Source organism: Mus caroli, unplaced genomic scaffold (assembly GCF_978045245.1).
Source record: "Mus caroli unplaced genomic scaffold, Mus_caroli_1 scaffold_10, whole genome shotgun sequence".
NCBI lineage: Eukaryota > Metazoa > Chordata > Mammalia > Rodentia > Muridae > Mus > Mus caroli.
The window spans coordinates 79,278,758-79,301,158 of NW_028227265.1; positions in this window are offsets into that span (position 1 = coordinate 79,278,758).

A 22,401-nucleotide genomic window follows, 5' to 3' on the forward strand; every position below is an offset into this window, starting at 1 on the left:
GGTAGCTCTGGAGGTATTGGTTAGTTCATTTTGTTGTTCCTCCTATGGGACCGCAAACCACTTCAGCTCCTTGGGTACTTTCTCTAGGGTGGGTCTCTAAAGACCCTGTGCTTTGTTCAATAGATGGCTGTGAGCATCCACAGGCTCCATTCATCTAGCTCTTGTTGACATCCACAAGAGTATCTGATTCTGGTGGTTGTTCATGGGATGGATCCCTAAGTGGGGCAGTCTCTGGATGGTCCTTCCTTCAGTCTCAGCTCCCAACTTTGTCTCTGTAACTCCTTCCATGGATATTTTGTTCCCCCTTCAAAGAACGATCAAAGTATTCACACTTCATTCTTTCTTCCTCTTGAGTTTCATGTGTTTTGGAAATTGTATCTTGGGTATTCTGAGCTTCTGGGCTAATATCTACTTATCAGTGAGTGCATATCACGTGTGTTCTTTTGTGATTGGGTTACCTCACTTAGCATGATATCCTCCAGATCCATCCATTTGTCTATGAATTTCATAAACTCATTTTTTTTTAAAGCTGCATAGTACTCCATTGTGTAAATGTACCACATTTTCTGTATCCATTCCTCTGTTGAAGAACATCTGGGTTCTTTCGAGCTTCTTGCTATTACAATTAAGGCTGCTATGAACATAGTGGAGCACAACCTAATGTTGTCCTAATGCCTTTTTTGTTCATTCCTTTACAATATGACATAACAATTGTGGTATGCTATTGCCCACAATAATAATATAAGAAATGTTATAACATAATGATAATATTTCATATAATATAACATAATATAATGATACAACATTGGGTTTAAAAATATTAATTTATGATTTATACTCATGCCTTTGTGTTTGCCAGTTTTATTTATTTATTATGCACATATATGTGTAGATCCCCACAGAGGCCAGGAGAGGGTTTCAAATTGTCTGGAACCAGAATTACAGGCTGCAACGAGTTTCCTGCTGTGGGTTCTGGAGACTGAACACAAGTCATTTGGTAGAACAGCAATTGATCTTAAGAACTGTGGAACAATTTGTCTTAAGAGCTCTTCAAGTGATTATTGTGCTCCCTTAGCCTCTGCACTGGAATTTAGCACAGCGTTGACAGTGATCAGCGACCCAGTAATTGCAGAAAAGCATTCTCTGCAAACTGTCGCCAAGCTGCCTCAATTCTGTGCCCTGTGATTTCAGTCAGGTTTTATAATGTGAACTTCCAGTCTTTTCACTAGTTCTCTGAGGTACTTCATATATTTATAAATTCATTTGTTCTATTTATAAAGTTACAACAGTTTTTTAAAGTTCTATCAACACTTACCAATATTGCTATCTGACTGTAAGATGTCCTAGGTTGTAACTTTTGCTTGTTATTTACTCATTTTTATACCATTTGGAAAAAAAAATGTTAATAAAAGATGAGTGTGGGATTTTTCACTAATAATTGGGTTTGTTATTGTATGACATAGTTCATTAATTAAAATGTAATTTTTCAACAATATTTTTTTTTTCATTTCAATACAATGACATTTGTCCTACAAGGTTTTCTTCTGATCTGTGGAGTATTTTTGTCATTTGTTTCTTAATAGCAAATCATTTTTGCACGTTGAATGGTTTTTCGTGCTATTATTCAGCAAGTGGAATGAATATGCACCTTATTTTGAGGCAAAATTGCCATTTTTTTTTGGGGGGGGGCTTGAGACAGGGCTTCTCTGTGTAGTCCTGACTGTTCTGGAAATCACTCTGTAGACTAGGCTGGCCTCAAACTCGCAAATCTGCCTGTCTCTGCCTCCAAAGTGCTGGGATTAAAGGCACACACCACCTCCACCCAGCCAAAATGTGCTTTGACAAGAGAACTAGATTTATTTTATAAGAAGGAAATTGTCATTCTTTGTCTTTCTCTCAAGAGGAACCCAGACTCCCCAGATGCTACAGCAGTGGAGAAGCCTCTGGGGGCATGTTTGCAAGAAAATATCCTAAAGATAACTATGTACATCATTCAAACTCTATTAAAAGTTGATGTGGGGCATATGTTTAGTTAAAATTCACTTTTACAATTTAAAAATCCAAGGGAAAGATTGTTTTGCACTGTTTCAATAGAAATTACCTTAAGAAACCTTTCTTTCTTTTCAAATATCCCCTTTAGTTATACAGAAAATGTTCAGTAAGAATGTGATTACTATCACAATATTCACTTTTCACTTTCAACGTACTGGGTAAGTGAATCTGCATAAAACCAGGTACAGCTCTCATTTCCCCATATTTGTATCTTCACTTTTGCTTAAGCCAAAATGGAGAATTTAAATTGGCAGAAATGTACTGTGTTTCTAGATAAAAGGGAAGGTTCAAAGCTAGGGCATTCAGGGTTATTTAGTTCAAATCCCATCTGATTTCCTCTTTTGTCATGGTAGAAAAGTTGGCCTTCATAGGACCAAATACAAAATTCTCCTGGATGTAAGTAGAATCTCATTTTACAAATGAATGCTAAACTAATGCTGCAGAGCATAGGAACAGTAAGGATGCCCTTATGACCACAGTCTTTATAGAGACAACACCAAAAGTGAATAGGAGTAGGAAGAGTTATATGAGATATATTCTATTACTTCTATGCATAGTTTGCTTGAGGCATCCAATGTCAAGATGTTCTTTACTGGATGTGTTAAGAGCAACTGTAAATATGTACTGTACCTTTGTGATCTTTGTTTTTATTGCCATTATAGAGAGTAAAGCTGAGATGCACTAGGGGTTTGGGTCAAGTTTAAAGATGTCCTTGAAAAATTTTAGTAAAGAATGAATATGACCCATTCTTCCATAACACTCAGTGGTTTAATCAAAATATGCATTAAGTATAAGTAGATTATGGTGTGGCCTATGATTCAAAAATATAGTGAAAGTGGAAATCAAACAAAAAATATAATTGATGCGAGATATGTAGTGATAAATCTTCAGAGTTCTGTCAAGTAATAGAAGTGGTACTCAGCTAGCTACTTGCATTAAATAGTAGTTTTAACTGATAATGTGTGTGTGTGTATGTGTGTGTGTGCATGTGTGTGTCTTGTATAACATATATATCAATATACTATATAGACAGACAGACAGAGAGATAGATAGATAGATAGATAGATAGATAGATAGATAGATAGATATAGATAGATCCTAGTATTTGAAGCATCTTACAAGGAATTGAAAAGTCAACATGAATATTAATGCTGGTTCCACAATCGAGCTGCTTTTAAGGTGTATAATAAGCTGATATGGTACAACTTGAAACACAATCACAAATAATTCCCTCTAAAGCTGAGAGTGATGCTGCACTTTATGAGATAGAGATTGTCACTTTTATTTTTTCTTAATTTGTTTTACTCTTATTATGAGAAAACAAATTCTTGTCTCATATAGATTCCTTTGTCGTTTTCTATTCCCCTCTCTTCCCTATCCCTCTTCCACAATATATAACTGAGTTAAAATATACATAATGAAAATGAAAAGCAAAACTGTGAGCATATCATTGTGTAAAGATGCATGAAAACTAACAAATACAAAAGCCCCAAGTGTTTTTGTTTTTTATTTATTTATTTTTATTGTTTGGTTTTTAGAGACAGGGTTTCTCTGTGTAGCCCTAGTTGTCTTGGAACTCACTCTGTAGATCAGGCTGGCCTCGAACTCAGAAATCCTACAGCTTCTTCCTCCCAAATGCTGGGATTAAAGGTGTGAGCCACCAAAGCCCAGAGCCCCAAGTGTTTTCAGATACAAGGTTAAAGCATTGGAATTATCCTGCGAGTCACTTATTTCATTTTTAATTTTAGATACATGCAGTATAAAAGATCGGGATTCTGCATTCACTGGGGAGAAAATATTTAACTGAAATAAAATTACAACATTTGTTATGAAGATGATCATTAAATTAATATCCACAAGTCTTTTCTGGAACTTGTGTTGTTTTAAATTTTTGAATATCTAAAATGAAAAGGTATAATAGTAAAATAAATTATATTCTCACTTGAATATTTCTTTTTTATGTTAAAACAAAACTATAGCTCATTCCCCATATCCTAACAAAGGACTATTATCAGTTCGATAATTTAGATGACAGATAGAGAAGTCCAGAGGTTATGGCTCGGGCCACTAATATAATCAGTGGTAAATTCACAATTAGGGGTAAAGGCACTGGAACCTTTGTTCAGAAGCTGTAGGTCAAAACTATGTGACTCTCCATCATTTCCCTTCTCATGAATTAACTAAAGTTTTAAAGGAGAAGTATACAGTTTTGTTTCAAAGGAGGGTTTTGAAATGTATATAAAATGATAAAACTATATGCTATATGCTCAAAGTTTTTTCAAACTTTTAAATAACTTGAGTGTAATTTTTGCTGGGACATCATTGAAAATGATTTATATAACGTTTTAAAATGATATTTAACCGTAAAAAAATCAAGTCAAAAATTAAATTTTAAAGCAACTGTATATATAATTTGAGTTTATATTGTTTGTAAACATATAGAATATGCCTTATAGATTATGGCTGTATAATTTCCTAATAATTAAACAAATACAAGTAACAGTATATTAAATCCTCCATCAGTGCTTCAAAGTGTGTGTGTGTTTTGTTTGTTTGTTTTTTAAGAATATATGTAGAGCCTAGTGACAAAGTAAAAATTATTTGGAGTATTTGTCAGTAAAATGAAGTGAAAAATCCTTCCAGAAATGTTTATGGGCTATCTAAAAGGAGAATAAAAGCAAAATAATGATTTAAATATTGTTTGAGAACGATCTTTCTCATGAAGTCCTGGGTTGTCTCTAAAAAGTGCTTCTGTGAAGTAAGGTTGCCCAGTTGGTAGAAGACTTGAGGATGACAAGCATCATTTTCCATCATTAGTCCTACAAATGATCACTGGCTCTGGATGCTGCAGCATGAAATCATTTATGTCATTTACCTTAGCACAGTGACAATGTCCAGGATGAAATTAGTAAGACATGAAGATAAGTAACTCAAATACTTATTCAGACACTTTTGTCTTTTGCAAAACCACAGCACACCTATTGTTCATATGCAAACATGATCATCTTCACCTCCACAAAAAGCATATGCTAGAGTCTCAAACTAGACTCCAAATCTGTATCTAAGCAGAAACAAGGTATATTTTCTCCAATGGAAATAAATACACATTTCTTAATCTTGAAGTCAAAGATTTAAAAGGACCCATTTCAATAGTAGAGCTTGATAAAGACTATTTGTCAAAAGACTATTCTAAAAAGAGATTGCTTTGTCCTCGGATCAGCTCTGAAGTCTTACTATGGCCAAGTAACACCATACTTTCTCAATTCTTTAGGCCTTGACTCTGCCTCTGAAATATTCTCAAGATCTTTCTTGAGATAGCTAAAGAGCACATCAGAATGGCCAGTTTTTAAAGCTAAATATATTTTCCATAAAATCATGTCAGTGTGGACCAATCATTATTGAGTATTTAATGGTCTGTATATCTCAAAATAATTTAGTGTATGTTTTCTAACCTGACATTTGTGTGACAGATCATAATGGCAATTTTGTAATAATTCTTTCTTACTCTCTTTATTATGGGCAATTTTAACTTAACACAAGAACATTATCATAGATCTATTATTTATTTTTCTCGTTTCTATAATCTAATTCCTGACAAGAAGCAAAAACAAGGAAGAAACTTTAATTTGGGCCACATCATGGCAGAGAAAGCATGGCTTATGTACTGTGAGCATGCTGGATTTAGGCCACCAAAATCAGGAAACATAGAAATGAATACAAGATGATTCTGAATAATAAAACTTTCAGGCCTGTCAACAGAGACCCATTCCCATTAGTCATCATGGTCTAAAGGTTCGACAAACTTCGCAAGAAGAAATTCTAGTTGGGGAAGGAGTATTCAGTCGCTTGAGCATATGTTGTACACTTCAGGGTAAACGAACAACTTCCTCTGTGTTACTTTTGATCACTTAAAGGAACTTACTTAAAACTGACTTAAATTTTTTCTTAAAGAAAAACCATGCTCTTGTCACAAATTTGGTATTATTACATTTTTATGCCTATAATGTGCATCAGCTTTTTTCTTTAATATGTACATGATCATTTCTCTCACCTACAAATCCCAAAATTTTAATCTGAACATTTTATTTAAGGGTCTGTATAAATGAGTTGTTTTACTATATGCATTTTGTAATAATATATGTGATTTATCTTTTAATACCAACACTCAATTCCCTAACTTTATCCAGTAAAACCATAGATTCTTTGAAAACATTAAACCCAATTGAATTGGCATTGCAAACACTTTTTAAATTGCCTTATTCTTCCCTAAGCATGGATCAGCATTTTATTAATAATCAGTGAAGTTTCTTTACTAAGAAAAGGGATCTGCAGCCTTATAGGTGGAACAACATTATGAACTAACCAGTACCCCCGGAGCTCTTGACTCTAGCTGCATATGTATGAGAAGATGGCCTAGTCGGCCATCAGTGGAAAGAGAGGCCCATTGGTCTTGCAAACTTTATATGCTCCAGTACAGGGGAACGCCAGGGCCAAGAAGTGGGAGTGGGCAGGGGAGTGGGTGTGAGGGTATGGGGGACTTTTGGGATATCAATGGAAATGTAAATGAAGAAAATACCTAATTAAAACAAAACAAAACAAAACAAAACAAAACAAAACAAAAACAAAAACAAAAACAAAATAACAAAAAATCAAAAAAAAAAAAAAAAAAAAAGAAAAAGAAAAAGAAATGTCCATGGTAAACTTGAACTTATGTTGCTTCATTTAATTTTTCTGTTTGTTTGGTTTTTGTTCTGTTTTGAATACTGCAAGTAAAACTCATTGTTAATAGCCAAACTTTATCATCATATTTAAAGCTTTCAACAATTCCAAATTTTAGAAGTTCACAACATAAATTTACTATATCTTATGACATTTTTACAATTTGTACATATTACTGTGCCTTACATACTCCCACTCTAGATGCAGATCTTACTGCAATATATATTTTTGATTAAAGGAATAATATTTGCTAAAGAACATATGTTTTATATATGTAAAGCATACCACCTATTCAATATATAATACAATGCATAAACATAATATATCTCAAATATATGTGTGTGTTATTTAATGATTTTTATGACTTATATGATAGAATCTATTATATATATATATATACATATACACATATACATAACAAATAGTAACAGTTTTATTGTGGTGTCAGAAGTACAAATGAACCTGTGTCTTATTTCTCAATCATGTAGGAATAACAAGCAACTACATACAGTAGAAACAGGGAGCAGGATAAGGTGTGGTAGGCAATATTTGCCTCATTTCTTTGGAGATTTACTTTTGGGTTATGCGATCATTCATTGGAATAACAAACAAGTTCTCTAAAGGCATGTTGCCTTTAGATTCTTTTAACTAGTTGTATATTTCCTGAAATTTCCTAAGAAAGGTGTATCATAAACTAATAATATCTACTTTTGTTTTTCCAAAGCAACGTTAAAATTTAGGCAAACTGTTTAAGCATTCCACAGATTAAAACCCTCCACATGGCAATATAATTAGTCTGTTTGCCAAGAGGTCCAATTATCAGCATGTTTTCAGAAGATTAGCCTGGGTCTCCTGCTTACCTTGTTTGTGAATGTGTCGTAGGTAAAAGAGATAAATATGGGGAAAATTCTTAAGGGTTAATTTTTGCCTATATATAATATATACATATATAGTCAAATTCCCAATATGTGCATTGTCAATAAAGTACAACCATGACATTGAAATAACTGTCTTGAGATTTTAAATAGATTTTCAAATACCGAGCTACTAAAATTTGGAACTATGTCACATTACTACTTACATGATTTCATTTGCAGCAGAATTACTCAAGTATTCATTATGGTATGCTCCAGTTACAGACAGGGAAAAGGAGAATACATAAGGTAGATGAATTATCACAGGGAGAAGTCTAGTTGTAGAACATAGTTTTATGTAAACAAACAAGCAGCTATATATTTAAGTTGTGATATTTAAGGAGCCTAAGAGATAATTTTTATGTTATGTGTCTATAGTTTATATTCTCTTTCGGAGATGTTTATTTCGCCCCTTGGTGGCATTTCTCAGACTTTTTTTCCAGCACTTTGCTTATTAAGCTTGTACTTTCTGTTCTCCTTCCTAGAATATTTCTCAGGTAAACCCACTCACGAAACCTATTGTGCTTTCTGATCAAAGAAGAAAGTGATGCCAGGCTATAATAAGCAATTTAATTTTTAATGAGCATATTCGTGCCCAAGGTCATAACAATCGTTAAAAAAAGTTAAAATAAACTACAGCAACACACTAAAGATAAGGTCGGAAATATGACTAAGGCAAGATAATATTTGGCAGAGTGTACTTTTCACAAGGTTCTGTGGTGTTTTATTTTATTTTATTTGAAAACAGAAACTTAGTTCAAGGAAGATATAGAATGTTAAGTAAAAAGGAGATTAAAAGAAATGAGGCTTTTCTTGTAAAAACCAGTACACAAAGCTGTGGTGAATGTAAATCCAGGAGGTAAAATCTTAAACTGTAAAACCTGCAGTGTGAATGCACTGCCACTTCCCAGTTAGAGACATTGCTTTAGTATATTTTCCAGAATATATTTCAATACAGAACATCTAGAATGTAGTGGATTCAACTTGTCTTATAATTTAATTAGTGAAAATGACAGAAGATTTATTTTTAGTATCAACCTATTTTTATTACTAGAATAAACTAGATAATTTTTTAAAAAATATTTCTTTTTTATGACAAATGTTTGAGTTTGGTTTTTTTGTTGTTGCTGTTTTAGGATGACTGTATTAAAGAATTACCATAAAATGTCTCTCATTAAAGGTATTTTACACAAATATTTTATGTATAATAGATATTTTAATCTATGGATTTTTATTAGATTTCTTTAGAAAACATTTAATTATTGTTTTATGATAAATTATAGAGGTGGGAAATACTTATTGCGTCTTTGGCCATAATATTCTGCTACATTTTCTTAAGGTTTCCACTGATAATTCATGCAAATAAGTAAAAAGTGTAGAAGATGAAATTAAAACAAAAACATTATAGCTGACATAGTACACATTTTATGCTCCAGAATCTACAAACATAGGGATCTATGTTTTCTCAATGTAGATTTAAAACTAACAATATCAGTTATTAAATCTATTTGCATAATGATCTTACATTTTAACAATTTGGTTATTATATATTTCATATACCAAAAAACCAAAAGCGAATATAGATCATTATAAAAACCATAAATTACCTGGGAAGTGGGATTCTTTTTTTTATTGGTTATTTTATTTATTACATTTCAAATATTTTCCCCTTTCCAGGTCTCCAGACTTAGGAAATGCCCTATCCCATCTCCCATCCCCTGCCTCTATGAGGGTGCTCCACCACCCATCCATACACTTCTGCCTTCACATCCTGACATTCCCTGACACTGGGGCGTCAAATGCCCTCACACCCAAGCACCTCTCCTCCCACTGATGTCCAACAAGGCCATCCTCTCCCACATTTGTGACTGGAGCCATGGGTTGTTCCATGTGTACTCTTTAGTTGGTAATCAAGTCCCTGGGAGCTCCAAGGATTCTGCCCTGTTGACACTGTTGTGTCCCCCAACAACACTGTTGCTGCACACCCTCCTCAGCTCCTTCAGTCCCTTCTCCAACTCCTCCATCAGGGACCGCGTGCTCAGTCCAGTGTTTGGCTGCCAGCATCCATCTCTGTATTTGTCAAACTCTGGCAGAGCTCTCAGGAGTCAGCCATAAGTACAGTTTCAAATGTCTGACGCTTTGTTAACATACAAACTTAAAAGTTTGTATTACAAAATATTCGACCTTATTCACATAACATTTATAATTATATAATGTGGTCATTTCTCTAGCATGTGATAAGCCATAAAACTGGTGTTGATGTTGACATTCTCAAAGCAAACAGATTTAAGTGTCGTTTCCTATTCCCTAAAAGCACAAAATTTTAAAACAAACATGAAATTGACAAACTTATCAAAACATTTTGATATAAAATATAGAAGTATTTTAAAATAGATAATTATACATACATTAAAATGTCATGAGCCTGTTGAAAGATCACAGAACAATCTGGTAAAAAATGTATATGAAAATACACTGGCTGTAGTTACCAACTATTGTGCCAAATTATTGTTTTGAACTGTTATTTGTAAATTTTTATTTCCTTTATTTAATTTGACATGGGCACATGAATATTATAGTGTGCTGGATTGGATATCAAATATCAAATTTTTGTGGTAAGGTTTGTTCTTTTCAAGTTAGTTTTGGACAGGATACTCAGGTTGACATAATTGATGAAGGCACCTTTATATGTTAGCATCTCTCTTGCTATCATTAGTTATTTTAAAATATTTCCTTTGCTCAGATTTCCTTACATTTAAGTAGATGTGTGTTTTGTGTCTAGGTTATTTTCATATACATGTAGATACCTATGTAGTCCAGAAGAGGATGCCAAATTCCCTTGGGAGATGGGGCTACAGATGACTTTATGTGACCTGAAGTGGGTTATAGGAACTAAAACTTGGTCCTCTAAAAGTACAACTGACCGGAGAGTGCCTTATGTCAGAGTTTTATGAAATTTCCACATTAAGCCTATGATTTCCTACTATTATTCTTCCACCATCATTTGAAAAGTTACCTAGTTTGGGGTCTCACAGACACAAGCAGCCGAGGTCACCTGTCACCTCACCTCACTTTTCTGCGGTAGACAGCAGTTGTTGTGATTAGCAGAATTTGGAGGGCTCTTTAAACTACTTGTTGGAAGCTGTTTTCTTTGAATTGTAGAATTCCACTCCCATTTTTTCTGAAAGCAGAGGATATGAATAATGCTAAAGGCTACTCTTGGGTGTTGGAATTTTAATCCATCTGTCTTTGTATCCATTAATGACAGCATTTTCCTCAGGATGAATTTCTATCAGGCCACTAATCTCTATCATATGTAAGAGATTTCTCTATTATGAGATGGAAAAAAAATCCCCACAACTTTTAAAATGTTCATTTGTTTGGAAAATAAAATAAATGTTTTAGAAAAATCTCTTGGGTGTCAACTGTGTCACAAAAGCTTAATTGATCATGGGAATATATCCGGTATCATTTTGTTCATCCATACTGGTAGGATTTGTACACAATACTATGAAATGGCATATTGAAATAGGATTCTACAATATAGTTTGTCTTTTAGTTATTTGAAATTTGTTAATATTCTAGCTCATTAGAAAATATATCATAATATTGAGATTTATTTAGGCTGAAAGTAATTAAAACAAAATCTCATTCACTATGCAGCTACAAATTTGAGTGTATATTTCTTAGCATCTACACTCAAATGTTTGACTGTGGCTCATACATTTTCATTATGTTTATGAAAAACAAAAGATTAAATATAAGTCAGCTAGAAGGGAGAATAAACTTACAGGAAAGATTGCAAGTAATTTTGTCACAATCTTTCTGTTTCTGTAACGTATAGTCTAGTACCTGAGAAAATAAACAAAAGCACAAGGAATTTTTATTCATATACTCAAATGTTTCATTCCAGGGCTGTTTGGGTCCTGCTTGCTTTTGGGTCTACTAATAGGTCAGATATCATGAAAAGGGCACAGATCGTAGGAAGGAATAAAGCTTTTTACCTATTGGATGTTAGAAAGGAGCGAAAGGATCCCCAGAATCTTCTCAATGTTATTGCTTACTTCAGGAGACCTCACCCTTGTTTCTTATTTCTTTTATTTTTCTATATCATTATATAGTTAAAACGTTCCCCCTGCATTACCTCTTTCTTTCCACAAAACTATCCTTGCTCTCATGTAAAATGATTAAAGCATAAATTAGAAAATCAGTACTCAAAGATTTTCTTTATTTTTTTTATGCTACACCACATAAAAAGAAATATGAAAGAATTTTTTAAAAATCCATTGGCAAGGAACAAAAAGGAAAGGGAGGATGCTGTTAGAAGTAAAAAAGGAAGAAACTTTGAATAATCTTGTATTGACCTAAAATGTTAAAAGTTTCACTCTCTACTTCCTAACAAATGTGCCTTTAACCTGTGCATTTGGAGATATATAAACTCCAATATCCAAGATTCAGTTCACAGAGATAATTAGTAATTATTTTATCACATATAGAAATGTCTTTTTTACAAATAAAGCAAAGTTATGTGTTCATGTTCAAGGTTTTATATCCTCATTACAGCTTTTCAAAATTTCCAAATTTTATTAAACATGATACTTTTAAACCATGAGCCCGTATGTCAAATGGTAATGTCAAACTTTTTAAAATATTCATGTTTATCAAAATAGAAATTCCTAACAGTGTACTAAGTGTAATGTTGCTGATGAATCAACATTGCAATTCATTCTCCACAGATAATATGAGGCCTGTTGAAGAGTAAATAAAATCTAATTATCAAAATGTATACTCATTATTTGAAGGGCTAAGATCAATGCAAAATAAAACCTGTTTTCTAAAGCCCATAATACATATACCAATAAAAGGATGGCAATGTTTACTCTTGGAGAGTTTTACAGAATGTTTAATCAATTCAGCATTTTCTGGCTTTCCTTAAATCATATACATGTATGTATATGAGTATCCATACACACAGATATGCTTTTGAATTGTGAATGATTTTAACTATCACTTTGTACAACCTCATAATTTTCTGTTGTCTAGTAGTATAATTTCATAAAGTAATGAGTAGCAAGACCAAACCTATAATTTTACCAATAGAGAACCTGAAAATCATACACTATTTATGAATGTGTATACTTAATACATTTAGAAGAATTGTGGCTAATACTAAGCTATAAACTATACTTCCATATTCCAGTTTTGACATTATTGTATTTCAAGATATATCAGAAATATATGAGTGTTTCTTAACAGAAATGGCAGATATATCAATGTTAGTGCATTGGTATTTAACGTCAGTGATCTGAACACACAGAGATTCGCAAGGATAGTCTTCAAAATACTTGAACACTTTTTGATTCCACATCATTATTTTTCAGTTCTTGTACTTTGCCTAAAATTATAGGTATAAATTCTTATCCCATGCATCACAAACAAAAGTAAACCTTTTCTAAGATATTGATGAATTTAATGAGAACTATAGTACATAGCTTCATTATTTGATTTTTTAAAAAATAAACCAATCCATTCTCAAAAACAATAACAATACATGACAAAGCATTCAAAAAATAATGCATCAAATGGTTTTGTTCACATGAAATCAACAATTCTGTTAGTTATATTGGATAACTTTCTTTAGTGTTGGGTAACTATTAATTTTTTGTGTTTGTTTGGACAGCATCACAGATTTTTGAGCAAAACCTATTAGACATATGTTCTAAATAATAGCTGTGGGCATAAAAACTGACTGAATATAGGAAGATGGCCAGGAGTGATGGTGATTTATTTTGGTGTTCTATAGTTACTTCTCAAAGGGTTATAAGATATTGTTGGTTTGTTTAAAATATCAGATAATGGGAACACTATTGGGATTCTTATACAAACTCAGATTTATAAGTGCCTGTCTCCTCTCTGGTGAAACAGACCATTATAGGATAGTCCTGTTGCTTCTAAACATTCTTCTGACAAAGAAAGAATGGCATTCAAACAGGAATGTATAGCTTTAAGTCTACTTATGATCCACTTTGACTTTAGTTAATGCAGAACTTTTGCAGTTCATACTCTTGACATCACCTCTCATTTCTCTACTTGAATGACTGTGAAAACGCCTGCTTTGGATATCTATCAGTCCTTTCCATCGGACTCCATTCCTGATTGGCAGCAAAGGTAGATTTGGAGTATTAATGTACAGTCTAGAGAAATTTCCCAGGTTTGGTTGGAAGGGTTTGTATATCAAATTACTTTTAGGGTGATATGTAGCTAATGAATCCCAAGTTCAATTGATGATACTACATCAAACTACACACCAGAATTTTACAGACTATTAACACCACAACAGTGTAAGGTGAGCTATATAGTTTGTATTAAATGCTGTAGCTGTAACACAGAGATCCAAAGAAATAAATAAAAGAGTTTTATTTACTAAATATTTACTACAAAGATGTATTTACTATGCTATACTATAAAAATATACCTCTGTGACAAAAACATCTAGAGCTAGTTTAAAGCACCCATAAATGTAACATGAAAAAATGTATAGGCAGTTCTAGAGAAATGGCTCCAGGGTGAAGAGCACTTGCTGGTCTTGTAGAGGACCTGTGCTCAGTAAGCAGCACCAACATGGCATTTCACAGTCATGTGCCAGGAAAGCCTATGACCTCCAAGGACACTAGGCAGGCATTCAGTACGCATCCATCCATGCAGAGAAATAACTAATATATAAAAACTCAAACACAAAGATGAAAAATTTAATACTGGCTTGATATTAATGAATATATTTCATTTAATGAATAACACGTTTAACAAAATCAACTACAAAAAATCTGAAATCAATTGATATAGGGTATAAACGGTAGTGAAGAGCATATTGTGAGAAATATTATATATATATATGAAAAATAAGTAGTAACGTTGCTAACATTCTATGTTTGATTCTCAAATTTCATTGCATAGTTACTTGGGTCTTTCCAAGGAAACTAATTAACACCTATTAATCTAAGCCCAGTAAATGGTATTAAATTCCAATGAACATCATTTTCTGTGTTGATATACAACTGTGTATGTGCATGCATGTACGCATAGGCATGCAGTGCATGTGTCTACATGTGTGCATGAGTATGTGTGCCTGTGATCATGTGTATGAAAGCTGGAACTGTCTGTGTCTTGATTTATTACTCTTCACCTTATTCTCTTCGACATGGAGCTCACCATGTGACAAAACTGAGTGACCAGCAAGCTCAGAGGCTTTGTATATGTCTCTACCCTCCAATGCTGTGGCAACAGATAATTGCAACTTGTGCATGTTATACTGAGGATGACAGTGACTAGAATTCAATTGATCCTTGTTCTACAGAAAATATTCTTGCCCACTGAACCATCTCCCCAACTTTAACAAATATGCTATGATTAATAAATCATTAGATATCTTACAATATTACTTTTTGTCCTAATTTGAATTACTATTTTAATCTCAAAACTTATATTTAAAACTCTCTGTTTCTGTTGATATAATTAGATGACTAAGTTATGGATATCGTTCTTTTTTATTTTTGGAAAAAATATCATGAAGATATTCCTGCTTTACCATAGCTGTTTTAAAACTAGTAATCTTGCTATATATAGATTCAAAGAGCATTTGTTATCCATGTATGGAACATGGCAATAAAGTATATAAAATATGAGAAAAATATCTCCATGATGTAGAGAAGAATGTTGACTTATGGGGAATGCACTACCATTCATTTCACTAAATTGAATGCAATGTAAACTTCAAATTTTCCAAGTCAAAACACCAACATTTTTAATTAAATCATCTAATTTTTAATACAAGTCAGATATAAACATTTTAGAGGCACTTATGATATATATGTTATTTATGATCTCCAACAATATTCACCAAATAGATATGGTCATCAGCAGATGATTGAAAAATGGTATTTTATAGAATGCAGAGAAAAACGTTAGACTTTTGAATTGTCTTTGGACATTATCATGCTAAGAACTAAATAACAATTTTGATTATATGTACCAAAAATATGAACAAAATTTTTCACAACCTAATCAAAGCAGTTTTGATGATTACCACTTTTTTATTAGATATTTTCTTTATTTACATTTCAAATATTATCACCTTTCCTGGTTTCCCCTCTGAAAATCTCTTACCCCCTTCCACCTCTGCCTGCTCATCAACACACCCACTCCCACTTCCTGGCCATTGCATTCCACTATACTGGGGCCTAACTTTGTCTTTTAACTCCTTACATGGGTATTTTGTTTCCCACTCTAAGAAGGAGCGAAGTATCCACACTTTGGTTTTCCTTCTTCTGTAGTTTCATGTGTTTTGCAAATTGCATCTTGGATATTCTAAGTTTCTGGACTAATATCCAATTATCAGTGAGTAGATATTATGTATGTTCTTTTGTGATTGGGTTACCTCACTCAGGATGATATCCTCTAGATGCATCAATTTGCCTAAGAATTTCATGAATTCTTTGTTTTTAATTGCTGAGTAGTACTCCATTGTGTAAATATACCATATTTTCTGTATCTATTCCTCTCTTGAGGAACATCTAGGTTCTTTCCAGCTTCTGGCTATTATAAATAAGGCTGCGATGAACATAGTGGAGAATGTGCCCTTATTACAAGTTGGAATATCTTCTGGATAAATGCCCAGGAGAGGAATTGCTGGATCTTCCGTGGGTACCATGTCCAATTTTCTGAGGAACCGCCAGACTGATTCCCAGAGTCGTTGTACCAGCTTGCAATCCCACCAACACTGGAGGAGTATCCCTCTTTCTCCACATCCTCGCCAGGATCTGCTGTCTCCTGAATTTTTGATATTAGCGAATCTGACTTGTGTGAGGTGGAATCACAGGGTCCTTTTGATTTGCATTTCTCTGATGATTAAGGATATTGATCAAATTTATAGGTGCTTCTCAGCCATTCAGTATTCCTCAGTTGAGAACTCTTTGTGAAGATCTGTTCCCCATTTTTTAATAGGGTTATTTAACTTTCTGGTGTCCATCTTCTTGAGCTCTTTTAATATATATTGGATACTAGTCCCCTATCTGATTTAGGATTGGTACAAGTCCTTTCCCAATCTGTTGGTGGCCTTTTTGTCTTATTGACAGTGTCTTTTGCCTTACAGAAGCTTTGCAGTTTTATGAGGTCCCATTCGTTGATTTTACAGCAGGAATTTTTCCCTTGTGCACATATCTTTGAGGTTTTCCCCCACTTTCTCTTCTATAAGTTTCAGTGTCTCTGGTTTTATGAGAGTTCCTTGATCCACTTATAATTGAGCTTAGTACAAGGAGATAAGAATGGACCAATTCTCATTCTTCTACATGATAACCTACAATTGTGACAGCACCATTTGTTGAAAATGATGTTGTTTTTCCACTGGATGGTTTTAGCTCCTTTGTCAAAGATCAAGTGACCATAGGTGTGTGTGTTCATTTCTGGGTCTTCAATTCTATTCCATTGGTCTACCTGTCTGTCACTGTACCAGTACCATGCAGTTTTTATCACAATTGCTCTGTAGTACAGCTTTATGTCAGGCATGGTGATTTTACCAGAGGTTCTTTTATCATTGAGAATAGCTTTTGCTATTTTAGTTTTTTTGTTATTCCAAATGAATTTGCAAATTACCCTTTCTAATTCATTGAAGAATTGAGTTGGAATTTTGATGGGGATTGCATTGAATCTTCCTCAGCTTTTTTATCCTTTTTGTAGAGAAAGGCCACAGATTTGTTTGAGTTAATCTTATATCCAGCTAATTCACTGAAGTTGTTTATCAGGTTTAGGAGTTCTCTGGTGGAATTTTTGGGTTCGCTTATGTACACAATCATATCATCTGCAAATAGTGATATTTTGGCTTCTTCCTTTCCAATTTGTATCCATTTGATCTCTTTTTATTGTCTAATTGCTCTGGCTAGGACTTCAAGTACCACATTGAATAGGTAGGTAAAGAATGGGCAGCTTTGTCTATTCCCTGATTTTAGTGGGATTGCTTCAAGTTTCTCTCCATTTACTTTGATGCTGGCTACTGGGTTGCTGTATATTGCTTTTATTATGTTTAGGCATGTTCCCTGAATTCCTGATCTTTCCAAGACTTTTATCATGAATGGGTATTGGATTTGATGATAAACAGTTAAGCGTTTTGATGTTCAATCTGCTTTACCTCTTGTCTTTGTAAATCTCCTTTTGATTCACTCTTCTTTATTCTGTTCACACTGTATGGCCCTCAACCAGTTATTCTCTTTTAAGTGTATCTTAAGTTCATATTGCTGCTGTTCTTTGTGAGGATCATCCAGGCTCTTCTGTCTGCCTTGATGTTCCCTCCTTGCTTAGAGCTCTTATCTGCTTTGCACAGGTATTCACAGTCTAAGTCTGAGCTCTTAACATGATGCTCAATAGCTATTTGATTACTCAAGTGGATCTCTTTGTCTTCTACGTCTACCATTGGAAGACAGCTTTAAATTTCTTCTTTTTTTTTATTTATGAAACTCACAGTTAAAATTTCTGCCTATGTGCTACTATATGTTATTTTTTTGTTGTTCACAGTGTACTGGATCGAGTTATTTGAACTCAAGAGGTGAATATACAGTCTACCTCTACCAGGAAAATTATTATGTTTGAGGTAACATAGAGTTCAATTCACTCTAAGAACTTCGGTGTTAAACTTTCTTCATATCAAAAGAAGGCAGAGAAATGAACAGGGAAATTTCAGCTTAATAAATAGTCGGATTTTTTTTCACATTATCACAATATGGTATATGTCAAATGCACAAATACTATACTCCTCAGAGTTCAATAAGTTTTAAGCATCACATAATAATTGTGCTTTTGGTAAGACATATATAGATAAGAGATTAAATAGTAATAAATGTCAATACAATAATATATAAGCATGAAAACGCTGCTTGTATTTAAAGACAATCATTTGTTTCGTTATTTTTTGCTTTCAAAATCTGGGAGAAGTTATATAACTTTTCTTTAGCTTCTGAAAATGTACTTATATATTGACATCTGTTTCAAAACCTTAGGATGTGATAAAATACATAACTAATATATCATTATACATTATATTATATAATGCAAAATTGACATATAGAGTGTGATTAAATTCTTCTTACCAACATGGTTCTATCATTTTAATCTTAAAATTTACCAAAAAACTTAATATCTTTAAATGAGCTAGAGCAACAGAGGCTAATATACAGCTTCTAATCCTACAATGTGCTGCTCAAGTGCTACATGAGAAGTCTGGTTAAACAAGAAATTCCTTAACAACAAAACTCTTAAGTATAAGAGTTTTCTATCAGAACTATTACAAGATACGCCCCTCCAATATGACTTTTTTTATTTCTTATCTACAATCAATTAAGACCTTACCCCAATAAGCAAAGCAATGTGAATAAACATTACATCAATTTTGCATGGAAAATGAGGAAGAACATCATACTATGGAAAATGAAATAATGAAAGATAATGAAATGAAAATTTAATCCATAGAAACAGGCAGATTCGAGCAGAAGATAATATTGTTAAATTGAGAATTTGAATATTATGTAAAAACAAGCAAACAACATTGAAACATGTATATGTCACTAACAAAAGGGATTGGAGAGAGTCATAATAATTATCAAACAGAAGTGTAGAATTAATGAAGTAACACAACACGAGGAACAGACAAAAGTGATTAGCTGACTGTCAATATCATATCAATAAAGAATTCAGGCAAAAGCTTCAGATATCCAATCATTTGAGAGACATTTGTAAGCAACAGTAAAAGAAATGATATGTCTACACATAGCATTTCAGAAATTTTAGAAATATCTGATTCAGATAATTTAGAAAGCATATTTATTATTAAAAAATAAGCTGAGGAGGAGGGCAAACCTATAAGAGGACCAGCAGTCTCAATTAAACTGGACCCCCCAAGATCTGTCAGACACTGGACCACCAATCAGGCAACATTCACTAGCTGATATGAGGCCTCCAACACATATACAGTAGAGGACTGCTAGGTTTGTGTTCATTCAGAGAAGATTCACCTAACCCTCAAGAGACTGCCAGCCCCAGAGAGTTTAGGGGTCTGGTTGGGCGGGGGTGGGAACATCCAAGTGGAGACAGAGGGTGGGTGAGAGGGGTGTTGTGGAATGTGGAACAAGCAGAGGGTGAACAAGGGGCAGAATTAAATATGGAGTGTTAAATAAATAAATAAATAAATAAATAGAAATTTAAAAATAGGAAAACTAGAGATTCTGAAAATGGACTAAAGATGTAAGCATATTATCTTTTAGAGAAATTTATTGTGCTAATCCATTAAAGGAAACATGAAAGAGTTTAAATTGTCTATTGTTAGTATGATGTAAAAGATCCCTCCAGTGATCTTAATTTCAATCTGGTGCAACTTAAATTAAAATAAATTAAAATGATGATATCTCTTTTGCTAGTGGTATTAAATATGTTACCAATATTGTTGTATTGTTGTCAATGGTTATATTGTTGGTATGAGTGTGTGTGTGTGGGGGGGTATCTGTGTGTAACTGAAAAAAATAAGTATATTTCAAATAAAAATAAGAGTTGTATAAACTGGTGTATAAAATAACATGCTGAAATAATATGCATACAGATATAAAATTTCTTATTCACATTAATAAACAGTTGAGAAAGCCCTGAAACACAAAGAGTTATTGAACAGAAACATAAGCATAATCAGTAATAAATTTATAATTCTTACATTTAATGACGATTGAATAATTGAAACTCACATTGGAAACTTTTACTATAAAACTTATTTTATATGTAAAAATCAGGTTTGAGTAACAATCTATTTTAAAACCTGAAAACATTAAATTATCATAAAATTATAAATTTCACTTACACTTTACATAGAAAATATAAATATTTTTATTAGCTAGAAACAAATAGGAAAAAATATTGTCAAAATATATAACTATATAACCTCTCAAAATGAATGATTATTTTTCACCCCTAGAAATTGATACTACTACCTCAACTCTAGTCAAGCAATTTTAATTTCATTAAGGTCAATATTAGTGCTTGCTACAAGGACACAATTTAAAATATGTGTGTGTGAGCCACTGTCTTCTATGTGTACAAAGAAAGAGCAGGTTATATACACTGCTGGAGGTTATATAAATCCAAAGCAGTAACTTGATAACAATGTGACAATGTCTTAGAAGATGATAATACAGGTAGATTTTAATCCTATGCTCTAAGCCTATAGAAAGTTTTTCAGAAGCTAATGAGCTATCAATTTAAACACGGCAGCCCTGCCCTCCTCTCCCCATCCCCTGCCAACTCACAACATCATTTAGACTGGTCAGAAGTTGCAAAACATGTTCCCACTGGCACGCATAGCCTGAAAACTGTACTACTGTTAGAACATAGCTGGGGTGGATGCTTGTATTTCTCTGTTGAGAAATATGAAGTCCAATTTGTTCCTGAACGTTTTCTTGGAAAACAATATGATATTTGACTATGATATATTTTTGGCACCATAGTTAGATTGGTATGTTAGAATTTTTGATGGGAGTGTCCGTGGCTGCTTCCTGCCAGAGGTCAAATTTCATGATCAGCACATGAACAACTATTAGTTTAAAATTTGGTGTTCAGTTCAATATATATGCCTTAAATGTCATTAATGTTTTGAATTATATATTCAGGGAAAGAGATTGCTTATACATTTGTTGCATATCCATGTAAGAACAAAATAAAAATTGAAAAACAAGTAACATAAAAAGAAATCATATTTCAAAAATTAACTAAAATCGGATCACTATGAAAAGTAAAATGATTCAGATTAGCACTTTGTGTGTTAATGCACATCTTGGTCTAAATTGACTCTTAGCTATGGGAGACCTGACTATCCTTGGAGTATATCCACAGAGCCAGCATGGATCCCTCAAGAGTCACGCTGATTTGGAACAGCAAGTGCTTGGCTGCAGCTTGCAGTTTCAGTGAGCCCCTTGTTCCAACTAAAGCAGCATGTTCCTGGAAACATCTGTCCTGATGGATCTTGTTCCCCAAGAGTGAGTCTGAGACAGTGCTGCGACACAAAACGCCTATTCTGCTAGGGCCACTTCTAGTGTGGCAGAAGGTGTCTGAAATGCCCAAATATGCATTTATGTTACTATTCCTTAGCCATACTTTTCATACCTTGATATATCATTATAATGTTTTGTTGTTGTTGTTATTTAATGAGCCTGCTCAGTTCTAGGAAAAGTGTTTAGCACTAACCCATGAAAATGTACTGAAAATGTACGTAGTCCTGTATTTGTTAGGAAACATACTTTTTTTTGTTTTTTAAATTTAACCATTTAACTATTTATTTATTTATTTATTTATTTATTTATTTATTTTACACTCCACATTCCATTCCCCTCCCAGTCCACCCTCCAACTGCTCCACATTTCATACCTGCTCCCTGCCCCTCTCCTGTCTTCATGAGGATGTGCCCACTGCCAATCTCCACCCAACCAGATCTCTAAACTTCCAGGGGCCTCTGGTGTCTTGAGGGTTAGGAGAATCTTCTCTGACTAAACTCAGACCCAGCAGTCTCTCTGCTGTTTATGTGTTGGCGGCCTCATATGATCTGATGTATGCTGTCTGTTTGGAGGTCCAGCGTCTGAAAGATTTCAGGGGTCCAGATTAATTGAGACTGCTGGTCTTTCTACAGGGCCACCCT